The sequence below is a fragment of the Martes martes genome (assembly GCF_963455335.1).
Source record: "Martes martes genome assembly, chromosome: 7".
NCBI classification, from domain to species: domain Eukaryota; kingdom Metazoa; phylum Chordata; class Mammalia; order Carnivora; family Mustelidae; genus Martes; species Martes martes.
The window spans coordinates 113,681,468-113,693,453 of NC_137894.1; positions in this window are offsets into that span (position 1 = coordinate 113,681,468).

The following is an 11,986-nucleotide window of genomic DNA, read 5'->3' on the forward strand; positions in this document are numbered from 1 at the left end:
GTGGAATTAGATGCTCTCAAGAGCCTTCTACAATACTGGTGATCACACTTCTCTGCTGGGAATTGCCTTAGGGGTGGGCATGGGATAGCAAGGAGACTGGTCCTTACTGAGTCGTCACTGAGTTCACCAGTCCTGGGTCTGCCCTCTCTCAGAACTTCTTGTTATGTGATCTGACTTATCTTTTCTCATTGTTTAGGCCTTTTTGACTGGTTTTTCTGTTATGTTCAAATAAGAGCTGCCTCATTAATAGTCACCTTAGCTTTTTCAGAGTTGTTGTGTGATCCCCAAAGACTGAGAGTTCTTTTCCTAAGGAAATCACAACATTTCCAGTCATGGACTGGGAACTAGAATTCACCTACTCATCCAGTCAACAAATGTTTGTTGAGAACCCACAAGCATATTTTTAAAAATTCTAGACACACCCCCTCCACAACTCAAAATCTCTGAAATCGGGGTACAATTTAAATTTTTAAAATCTTCTTATTTTTTAAAGATTTATTTATTTATTTGCGAGAGAGAGAGAGAAAGAGAGCTCAAGCTGGGAGAGGGGTGGAGGGAGAGAGAGAAAGAGAATCTCAAGCAGGCTTCATGCTGGGCTCGATCCCAGGACGCCGAGATCATGACCTGAGCTGAAAACAAGAGTCAGCTGCTTAACTGACTGCACCACCAGATGCCCCTGAAATTGGGATATATTTCAGATTGCTACTGGTCACATGGCCATCTCCGTGAGGTTGCCACTGCCTTTGCAGACTTCAGACATCCCAGCATCACAAGTTGTAGACTGTGTGTCAACAGTTTGGTGAAAAAAATCCGCAAATACTCATGGAGCATACTCTTCATAAATAAGGGTCATGTGGTTGTCGGGGAGGTGCTGAATCAGACATGTTTGGGGGCCCAGAATCGTAAAGCTGGCTGCAGAGCCCAACACCCATGACACTTCGTTCTTTTATGGATTCTTTTGAGAAAGGCTGCATCATCAAGACTCTTTTTTTTTTTTTCATCAAGACTCTTGATACCTCAGAGGAAGAGACGGTCTTGTCTTAGTCAGATTCTCAGCCAGAGAGAGAGGAATCAGATTTGGAATGAGAAGCCCTAGAAATACCTTTGCCCATTATTTCACTTTTATTTCCCGATTTTATTATGCACAAGTGTGATTTACGATGAAAGTCCGTGACTCATCAAATCCAAAAGGACTTTTTCAATAAGTGTAAAATAAAAATCCAGAGTGAAAGCATCATGTCATAGTTTAATTGGCAGCACTTTTAATTTCTCAGTGGGACATAAAATAATGGTATGCCTTATAGTCGATGATGTCTTAAATTGGAGAATATGTACTCTGGGCCAACCTCTGTCCTGGCACCAGGAGATGACTGTGAACAAGACTCAGAACCCCCGGGGTGCCTGGGTGGCTCAGGGGGTTGAGCCTTTGCCTTCAGGTTGGGTCACGATCTTGGGATCGAGCCCCACATCGGGCTCTCTGCTCATCAGGGAGCCTGCTTCCCCCTCCCCCTCTGCCTGTCTCTCTGCCTACTTGTGGTCTCTCTGTCTGTCAAATAAATAAATAAAATCTTAAAAAAAAAAAAAAGAGTCGGAACCCTGGTTGTTCAGCTTGGCTTTGGAGAGTCCTTTCGATGTCAGTCAGGGACCTATAGGACAGCCACGTTTCTTTCTTTCTTTTCTTTTTTTTTTAAGATTTTATTTATTTCTTTATTTGAGAGAGAGAAAGAGAGTGAGAGAGCCCAAGCATGGGCAGTGGCAGAGAGAGAGGGGGAAGCAGGCTCCCCACTGAGCTGGGATCCCCCCCAGGACTCTGGGATTATGACCCAAGCTGAAGGCAGATGTTTAACCGATGGAGCCACCCAGGTGCCCCTGACAGCCGCATTTCCCCTATCAATTTGTGGCTTCCAAGGTTGCCCTTGAGATTATAGTCTCCAGCAATCCGTAAGAATTTCCCTTTTCTATTGTGCCTGGAAGGAGCCCTAGCACCTCTGTCCTCACTTAATTGGTAGAAACTCAGTCACATGGCCTCGTCCCCTGCAGGAGAGGCTGAGCACCCAGGGTAGAAAGTGACTAAGGATGGAGGCTAATGGGCAGCCAGCAGTCTCGCCGGGCCCTGTAAGCAGCACTGTGGAGATTGGGGAGAGTCGAAGCAGCCGAGAGCCTCCTCAAAGGAATCGAAAACACCAACGTGCCCAGTGCCCATCCTGCCGTTGGGTCTCTGGGGAGTATCAGGCACATCATTGCTTAGGAAGGTGTTCCCGACTCAGGATATTAGCCCATTGGTAACCGGTTTTTGACAGCTCTGATTACCCATGGGAGCTAATGAGGTTAAAGGAGTGTGTAGTGCTTCTCCTAAACCATGAATCTCTATTTGAGATATTTTTGAGCAGAAGAGATTTTTTCGGGAATGCCTGTATAGCCCCATCACTTAGCACTGCCAATTCCGCCTCTCTGCCTGCTGGGGGCGGGGGGGTGGTGCTGGTGGGGCTGAATGGTTTGCTCACTGGAATGTTTGCTAGTGACTCGGCCTGCAGGGCTCCAGCCTACAAGATACAGAACAGAGCAGGGCGCCTGGGTGGCTCAGCGGTATAAGCCTCTGCCTTCAGCTCAGGTCATGATCCCAGAGTCCTGGGATCGAGCCCCGCATCGGGCTTTCTGCTTGGCAGGGAGCCTGCTTCCCCCTCTGTCTCTGCCTGCCTCTCTGCCTACTTGTGATCTCTCTCTCTGTCAAATAAATAAATAAAATCTTAAAAAAAAAAAAAAGATACAGAACAGAGCAATGGTACTAAGGCCATCGGATGTCCTGGGGCAGAGTTCGGGTCTCACCTATTCCGTGCTGTGTGATTTGAGCACATTCCTTAACATTTCTGGGCATTGGATCTCTCCGTTGTGAATGTGCAGCCCACAAATGTAACTGTAGCAGCAGTGCCTGCCCTTACCACCTCACGGGGGTGTTGAGAGGATCCAGAGACCTGCTGTAAGGGAGAGCTCTGTCATGTGTAAATGCTGGAAGAGCTCTGTCATGTGTAAATGCTACGTACAAAGTGTTGGCGAAGAGAGCACGGGGTGGGGTGTGCACTGTGGGAATGCTCCTTGGGTGAGCAATGGTGGTCTGGCTCACTCTCTCTGATGGGACATTGGTTGAAAGCCTCTCCCTTTCCTTACACACGCGCGCGCACACACACACGGAACTTGTTGTGTTTGGTATTCAAGGTAAAGCCTCTAAGTCAGGGCTGAGGAACTGAGGCCTAACATTCGCGGGGAAGCCGGGGCTTCCTCTCCATGGCTGCCTCTCCCCTGAGTGGGAACTGAGTACATTTTTGGTTGGCAGCTGGGGCTGGCTGTGAGTGCCAGGAGGCGCCCATCCGTATGCCCAGGTTGGCACAGCGCACAACTTTGTCTCCCCTCTCTGGCCAGCTCTGTGCACAGGCTCCTTTCTGTCTCTCCACCTCTCTTCAGCGTGAACCCTTTCTGTCATCCTCTGAGTTCTGGGACACGTTCCCGAGTTCCGGGGCCTCTGGAGCTGTGCGATCTCCTCTTCCTCCGCTGTCGTTTCCTAGATGAAAAGAGGTTGGGAACAAGATGCTTTCTCTCCTCTTGAGAGCGATGCGAATCAAGACAGAGAAGGGAAGGCATTTCTTCAGATGCGGCAGAGAGAGGATGGGAGGCAAATGGGAAGAGTTCGCTTGGAAGGAGGGAGGGGCCGTCAGGACACTTCTGTTTGCCCCGAGAGAACATGCCGGCTCATGAGGCTGGAAATGTCTCTGAATCAAAGGACAGGCCTCGGGGCTTGGAACTGGAGACCGTGCCACCGGGGTGTTGGTTCTCTCTCTGCTTCCCCTGGCTTCTCTTCATGTGTTCACCTTGCCCTGTCTCGCTGCAAACATCTGGGAGAAGACCTAGGGCAGCCACAGGTTGGCCAAAGGAAGGAGAGAGCGCCTTCCTTGAGGCTGGCCATACTCATCCCGGGGAAGGGATAGGACCCGCAGCTCAGGTCCTGTGCCCGCTGCTTGGCTGAGCTGTACTTTCCCAGGCAATCCACCGGTCCAGAGCTGGGTGGGAAGGATGTATGCAGAGGATAGAGGTGGCGGTGTGTGTGCATGTGCGTGCACCTGTGTGAGTGTGTGTGTATGTGTGCGGGTGTGTGTGGTGCAACCTGTCTGCCAGGACTGTGGCATGGGGGAGTGCAATGCCCCAAGGGGAAGCAGCCCCGGCAGCAGCCGGATCACGTCCTCCCCGGGCTCCAGCGGCTTCCTGAAGGCGGGTCAGCAGCCGTCGTCATGGCAACAGCCTTGTGGGGAGGATCTTAAGGAAAAGACTGAGGCTGGAATGTTGAGAATATTTGCCTACAAATGAGTCTGTCTCTTGCTAAGAGCCAAAGAGAGACAAAGCCCAGCTTTTTGGGCATTCCAGTCTGAGTAGAGCGGTGGGCGGTGGTACAGGTGGGCTCAAATCTGAGTTTCCCTCCCTGAGATGGAGGAGGACGGAGGATGCCAGGGACTGGAGGACTCTTCTCTCTGTCTCTCTTTTTTTTTTTTAATTAAAGATTTTATTTATTTATTTGACAGAGAGAAAGATAGTGAGAACAGGAACACAAGCAGGGGGAGCGGGAGAGGGAAAGCATCTTCCTGCTGAGCAGGGAGCCTGTTAAGGGGCCCCCAGGAGCCTGGAATTGTGATCTGAGCTGAAGTTGCCGCTTAACGACTGAGCCACCCAGGTGCCCCTCTTTGTTTTTAAGATTTTATTTATTTATTTGACAGAGAGCCCACAAGCAGGGGGAGGGGCAGGCAGAGGGAGAGGGAGAAGCACGTTCCCCGCTGAGCAGGGAGCTGGACACAGGACTCCATCCCAGGACCCTGGGATCATGACCTGAGCTGAAGGCAGACGCTTAACCAGCTGAGCCCAGCTGTAGTACTCTCCTAACACAGTCGTGTGAATCCCATACCTCCTGCCTGCCCCTGTGCTGGATCATCTACCACAGATTATTGTTCTTCAAGGTGTGACAAGAAGGTTCCCAACTAGCATTCAGGCAGCTCGCAGGCAAGGACTGGTTTCATATACCCTGAGCCCCTCCCAGCGAGCCTACTGTTCCCCTGGGTATGCTCACTATCCATCTCCAGTCCAGCGAGGGCTCGCTGGAGTAGAGACTGGCCACATCAACAAAGGTCACCCAGATTGTGAGGCTTCTTGCTATAGGCTGGTTTTTTTTTTTTTTTTAAATTTAAAAAAATTTTTTTTCTTAAAGATTTTATTTATTTATTTGACAGACAGAGATCACAAGTAGGCAGAGAGGCAGAAAGAGAGAGAGTAGGAAGCAGGCTCCCTGCTGAGCAGAGAGCCCCATGCAGGACTCGATCCCAGGACCCTGAGATCATGACCTGAGCCCAATGCAGAGGCTTAACCACTAAGCCACCCAGGTGCTCCTTTGTCATAGGCTTTTACCTCCACTGGCTCAGCTTTCCTTCCAGTCAGCCCTTGAGGAAACAGCTGGTGCTTTACAGTTCTCATTTTAAAGATGAAGAAACAGGAAGCCTGGGTGGCTCAATCAATTGGGCGTCTGGCTCTTGGCTTCAGCTCAGGTCATGATCTCGTGGTTGTGGGATGGAGCCCCACGCTGGGCTCTGCACTCAGGACAGAATCTACTTTGGATTCTCTCTCCCTCCACTTGTGCACATGCTCTCTCTCTCTCTCTCTCTCTCAAATCTATAAAATATTTTTTTAAAAAGGTGAAGAAACAGTGGTCAGAGAATGCTGGCCTCAAGAGAAACCTGAAACCCCACCCTCTTCTCCCATCCTAAGGAGCAGGATAACACCCGGCCTGACTGGTTATGTGGGGAAGGAGGTCGTGTTCTAGGCCTGCATGATGGGGAGGGGTGCCCAGGGACTTCCCTCCCTGAGTAAGCGTGAAGGTGTGGAATGAACCTGCTTTGCCAGAATGTTGGACAGAAATTTTTGCTCACTTGTCCCGGGCATGCTTTTTGTGGTACGCCCCTTTCTTTACTAAGGGAGTGTTAAGCTGTTCTGGGATTCAGGAGAAACGAAAAATGGCCCCCTAAGTGAGCCCTCAGCCTACATTAAGGGGTCCCTTATATGGAACAGCCTCGCCTACCAGGGCAGAGATACTTCAGTAATAAAGGGCTTGCATTTCACTTGCCTCGGGACAGGGTAGGGCTGGAGGATATGAGGTCTCTGGCCAGATCCCGTTATCCTGTCACACCACACAGCAGCCATCCCCTCAAGGACCCACTGCCACAGAAGGTAGAATTGGGGCTGGAGCTCAGCCTTTGGACCCAAGTCCCCATCTCTTTCCTTCTGCCTCTTCTAGTCTTGAGACAATGCCAAGCCACAAGGGAGATGGTCGTGCAGCCTTGGGCGTCCCCGGGGGAGCTGTGCACACTGGTTCTGGGTTCCTGCTTGGGATCACCAGTCCCCGGTGGACGAGCTCCACACTAAGTCATCACATTCCTGCAGCTGCCCTGGGAGACCAGGGACATGTCACCGCGGGAGTGATTATGACTCTCTCCCCAGAGCCTGCCACCTGGCATTAGCTAAAGTCCTTGTTCTGAGATTGCTTGAAGGAGGCAATTTGTTCTATCACTAACTTCCCTTCTGCCTCCTCTCTCTCTCCCTCCCCGTCCACCTTCCTTTTATCCTTCCTTCCTTCCCTCCTCCCTCCCATCTACTCACTCAAATTTAAGCAGATGCATCCCCAAGGCGTGCTACCCACTGTCTGTCTCCTGTAGGTTAAAAAGCATCAGAAACCAAATACTTCCAGAGTTGAGAGCCATGCTGAATTATTCATAGACCAAATCTACAGCAAATTTCAGAGTGACTTTTATTCAAGGTTGAGGTTGTGAGGTTCCGGGTGAAAGGATTGATGACCACTCCCGACACAGCACAGCCCTCCCCGAGTCCATCCCAAGTCCTTCGTATCTTCTCTTGCCTCTTGCCCTTGACTGTGGTATATGCATAGACCATGCCCTCCCTGCTGTGATGGAAACTTGTAATTGTCCACTAGTGTCCATTCTCTTCTCTTTTCTCGTAGTTTTAGCTTGACAGATGGCTAATTAGTTAGAGACTATATTCTCCAGCCTGCCTTGCAGTCGGGAGTGGCCATGTGACTAAGCGCTGGCCAATGAGGAGGAAGAAAACCGATGTACACAGCATCTACAGGAGGAAACTGTTTGCCTTCTAGATCTTCTTTTTTCCTGGAACACGGAGATGGTGCTGGTGAGTTAACACTGATCGTGCAAATGAGGAAAATACCCTAGAAGACGGCAAGGTAAGACAGAAGGAAGCAGGACAACGAGTGGGATGGGGCCATCTACCCAGCCCGGACCACCTCCCTGCCCAGGCACTGGAACGCAACAAAAAAATAAGCCTCTGCTCAGCCTTGTGCTCATCCCAAGGCCTCACCTTACATGTGAGGTATAGGAAGCCATTTTTCCTAGGAAGCCATCTTTGAACCTCACTGGACCAGCACTTCCTGGGAGCTTTCCCCCATGCCCTCACTGGAGCACACACCAGAAAATCCTATAAAGGCTTGTCGGCTTGTTTGTAACATACACCGTGCACCTGGCCCAGCCTGGGAGTGCTTTGGGGCAGAGACCACAATCATACCCGCTCCTTTTGCTCGGGATCTGGAATACAGTAGGTGCATAGTAAATGTTGACTAGTTCGATGGTAGAGCTTTACACCTGCATTCTGCCTTAGTTCTCACCTACAGAGATTTGAAGCCCTTCAAGCCCAAACTGAAGAACGGTTCCCATTCTTCTGTCTTCCTACAAACACACGCAGGACTTTCCTCCATGTCCAGTCAGCCAGGCCAGACCCCAGGAAGGGCTGCTTCCCAAGGGGGATTGTTGACGATGGCCAAAGTGCAGCCCAGTGCTAGATCCCAATCTATGACCCCTGTTATCAGATGTGCTTCACCCAAACGTGAGGCCTGGCAGTGTTTTCAGTAGGTCCCTGACTTATAGCAGGATTCACCCTTCCTTGATTATCTTTGCCTTGAAAACCTAGGTAAAAGTTGTGGGTGTTGTGGAAATCAATGTATCACATTTGGTTGGAAAAGGTGTGCAAATTCTTTTATAATTTGTTTTCAATTCACACAACGATGGAGGTCTGTTTACAAATCTGGGATGGGGCAGCCCTGATAGATTTCTCTGGTCACTACATAGATGGAACCATGCACCATCTGACAGACCAAGGATTTGGCAGCTGCTCTGAGAGCTGGGGCTCTGGCCTCCAGCCAGCCTTTCCTTGAAGACACTTCCCAAGAGCATTGACCTTGGTAGCACTTAGATGTTGCTGCTTCCTTTCCTTCCTTCCTTCCCTCCCCCTCTCTTTCTCCTTTTCTTTTCTTTTCCTTCTCTCTTCTCTCTTTCTCTTTCTCTCCTTTCTTCCTTTCCCCTTTCTTCCTTCCTCCCCTCCCCTCCCCTCTCCTCCCCTCCCCTCCCTTTCCCCTCCCTTCCCCTTCCTTCCTTCCTTCTTTGTCAGACCATTCTTTGGGAGTTCTTTGTACAAACAGCAGTTTTCACTGTGGCCTGAGGGTTCAGAAGAGCACCGTCTGCCTGCCTCACCACCCCCAACAACCTCAGTTTTGGGGACCAAATGCACAGCATCCTTACATTCCCAAACAAACCTCCAACATACACATTGTGATCCCACTGCCCAGAAGGCTCAGAAATAGCGTCAGCTTTCCAAGGGCTCAGTGGGTCTAGTGATCTTCAACCGGGGGTATAAACAGGTCTTCAGGAATTGAGTTTGCCCCAGAGCAGAGGAATGTATCCTTGAGCCAAAAAAGAATGAGACTGGTACTTTTGACAGGATGGGCCATTGGACCCCGCATTTGCCTCAGGCATGTTCTCCACCGTGACAAGGCAATTTTAGTGGTTTCCTACCCAGCGTTTCAGCCAGCATCCCACGCTTTTCTGGAAAGTTATAAAATGCTGAGCTCCCTCGGGCACAAATTCTGATGCGCGATGCTCCCGTTTGCTCCCTAGTGGAGGACGGGGTGAAGGGCGATGGGAGGGGAGGCCACCCTCAAGTAGCCATCAAACAGGGGAGTCCTCTGGTGTCATTAATCCCTTGAGCACACCCCTCACGGGGTCACATTAGCTAATCCAAGTTCACCATTCCGAAGTTCATGTTCACCTTACTTAAATGTGTTCAGGTGTCATAAGATGTGGAAGGCATGCATCTTTGTGACCTTAAGCTTTAAAATACTCAATACATGTTGGCTTTCAATGGTCACACTTTTATACTACATTCCAGCATAGATATCCAGAAGCATGCGCCCAGGCCTTAAGGAAAACATCACTGGACATCATCTAAAATTAAGACAGCTTTATGTTTCGACTTAATTTTGTCTGTGAATTAAGACAAAAACTGCCTTTATTCAGTTTGAATGGATCACGGACACCTCCTGCCAGCCTTTCGGCAACCCTCCCAGCACTTTCTCTCCGAGCGAAGTTAAGAGAAATTGTTCAGCTAATGGTTACCTCTGTTTCAACAGAATTCAACCTTTAGAGGCCACTGATTTTTAAAAATAATGAGATTAATAATAAAAGCTATTTATTGAGCTCATGCTACCTGCCAGGCACTATGCTTTTTTTTTTTTTTTTTTTAGATTTTATTCATTTATTTGAGAGAGAGCAAAAGCAAGAAAGATCACAGAGGGAGAGGGAGAGGGAAAAGCAGACTCACCGCTAAGTGAAGAGCCCAACTTGGGGTTCGATCTCAGGACCCTGAGATCATGACCCGAGCCTAAGGCAGACACTTAACGACTGAGCCTCCATGTGCCACTTCTCTGCATGCTTTATCTCATTTTCAGGACAACCTGTCAGATATTTACCATTATTGTCCCACTTTACAGATAAAGAAACTGAGACGCAGAGAACTGGTATAATTTACCTAAGGTGACCCAAAGTCCAGGCGTGTTTGACTCTCCAGTTTTGTTTTGTTTTTTAAGATTTTATTTATTTATTTGAGAGAGATGGACAGCAAGAGAGGGAACATAAGCAGGGGGAGTGGGAGAGGGAGAAGCAGGCCTCCTGCTGAGCAGGGAGTCCAATGCGGGGCTCCATCCCAGGACCCTGGGATCATGACCTGAGCCCAAGGCAGACGCTTAACGACTGAACCAACCCAGGTGCTCCATGACTCTCCAGTTTTAACCACTACACAGTTTTGCAAGAGGGCTGGACCTCAATGATATGGGCAGACACCAGGTTCCCTCGCTTTGGGAAACGCTGTGTGTCCTCCCATCCATATCTGATGGTCCTAGAATAATACTCCCAATCCTTGCATTCTGTTGTAGGGAAGGATTCGGACGGGAACTAAATTTAAAAAGACAACAAAATAAGGTGTCTGAATTTCTGTCTCTTGACTACTACAAGTCTAAAAGTTTGCAATTCTAAAAGTCCTAATCGCCCTCAAAGTTAAAAACTTCAAAATTTTATCTCCTGGCATTGGGTCTACAGCCTCTTCTGCGAAGGGTAACAGTTTGGCAAATCCAGCTCGAGCACCTCGTGGGGTCACACGGGGCCCTGCACTTTGAAAGGCTTGTGCGTGGTTCAATGCTCTGCTGTAGCTGTCTTGAAATTGTTAGTAGTATTTACATTTTCCCTTTGCACTGGGCACTGCAAGTTGCATAGCAGGCCCTGTAATTGAGGAGATAAAAGTAATGCATTTTTGACATCAACTAGCTGCAGCCATGAACTAGTCCCGAGTCAAAGCTGACAAGCCTTTGGCACTCCCTCGTCAACATGCTCCTTGTGTGGAGAGTAAGTGACCAGAGGAAGCCACACGAAGGAAATGTCCACTCCTCTGCCCCACAGCAAGAGAGGGTGTTGACGGCAGAGCAGGAGCTCAGCGCTGACCCCATCAGAAGAGTAGAGGGCAGTTGAGAGGGAGGCACCCCTGATCCTATTTGAAAATCCCAAGAGAACAGGGATAGAGAGCTCTGGGTGCCCTAAGTTTGGGTTTGCCCGATGCCCTGACTGGAGGCAACTGGCCCGATTTCAGTGCCTCTGACATGAGTCTGTCCTTCTGATCTCCAGTTGGAGTTGGGGGCCCTTGCTACCCCCTGTTTTGAAACCCAGCTGTTGAACTGCCATACCATTGGAAAGGCTCTGCTTAATTAGGTGGGGTGAGGCTGGGGTGGGGTAGAGTATGCACACCTGGTTCCCCGCCAAAGGGTGCCCAGAGATCTGGAGGTCCTGCCTCTGGGTTAGCCACAGTGAAGCCCAAATTGAAGGGCAGGGTTGGGAAGGAGAGTTGATGCCATCTGGTTTGGCACCTGTCTTCACCCCTATTTCCAGCTCGCATATACGCCCCTACATTGCCTGTTTGGTTTTCTCACTTGTTTATGATTTTTCTCGATCCCCCGCACACTGCCAACAGTCAGCTGTCTCCTAGAAAGCATCTCTGTGGGTGCTGGGTCTCAAGGAGCCATCCCTGCTGTGCTAAGGTGAATGCTGTCATTAAATATTAGGGAGGGGAAGCAGAGATCCTAGTTCTTAGGCTCTGGCCACCCTGCTAGCAGCAGGGGCTAAGGGTGATATGGGCCAGTTCGGGGAGGCAACATCTGTGAGACACACCATCTGGACAACCCTGGAGATTTATAAAGAATTTATCCAGTCACAAAGCACCGGCAGCCCATTCTTTGCTGGATTCTCAGGATTTCTCTCCTCTTGTTCAGCTGTAACAGGAAGAAAGATTGTCCAAGCTGCCCTGAACTATTTGGCTTCAGTGCCAAAGTCAAGGTTTATGAGTGATCATTGCTGGGCATCTGGAGACATTTGCTCACTGCTTCCCCAGACCCCTTTCCTAGAGTCTGGGCATTAACTCCCAGAATGCAGTGCTGTTCGGGCCGACTTTTGGCATCCCCCACTGCCCTGAGCGGTCTCTCTGCCATCTGCCCTTAGGGCCTTTCTCTGGCTAGCTCTGAGCTGGCAGCCTGCTTGTGGCCCTGTGTTGTCATGGA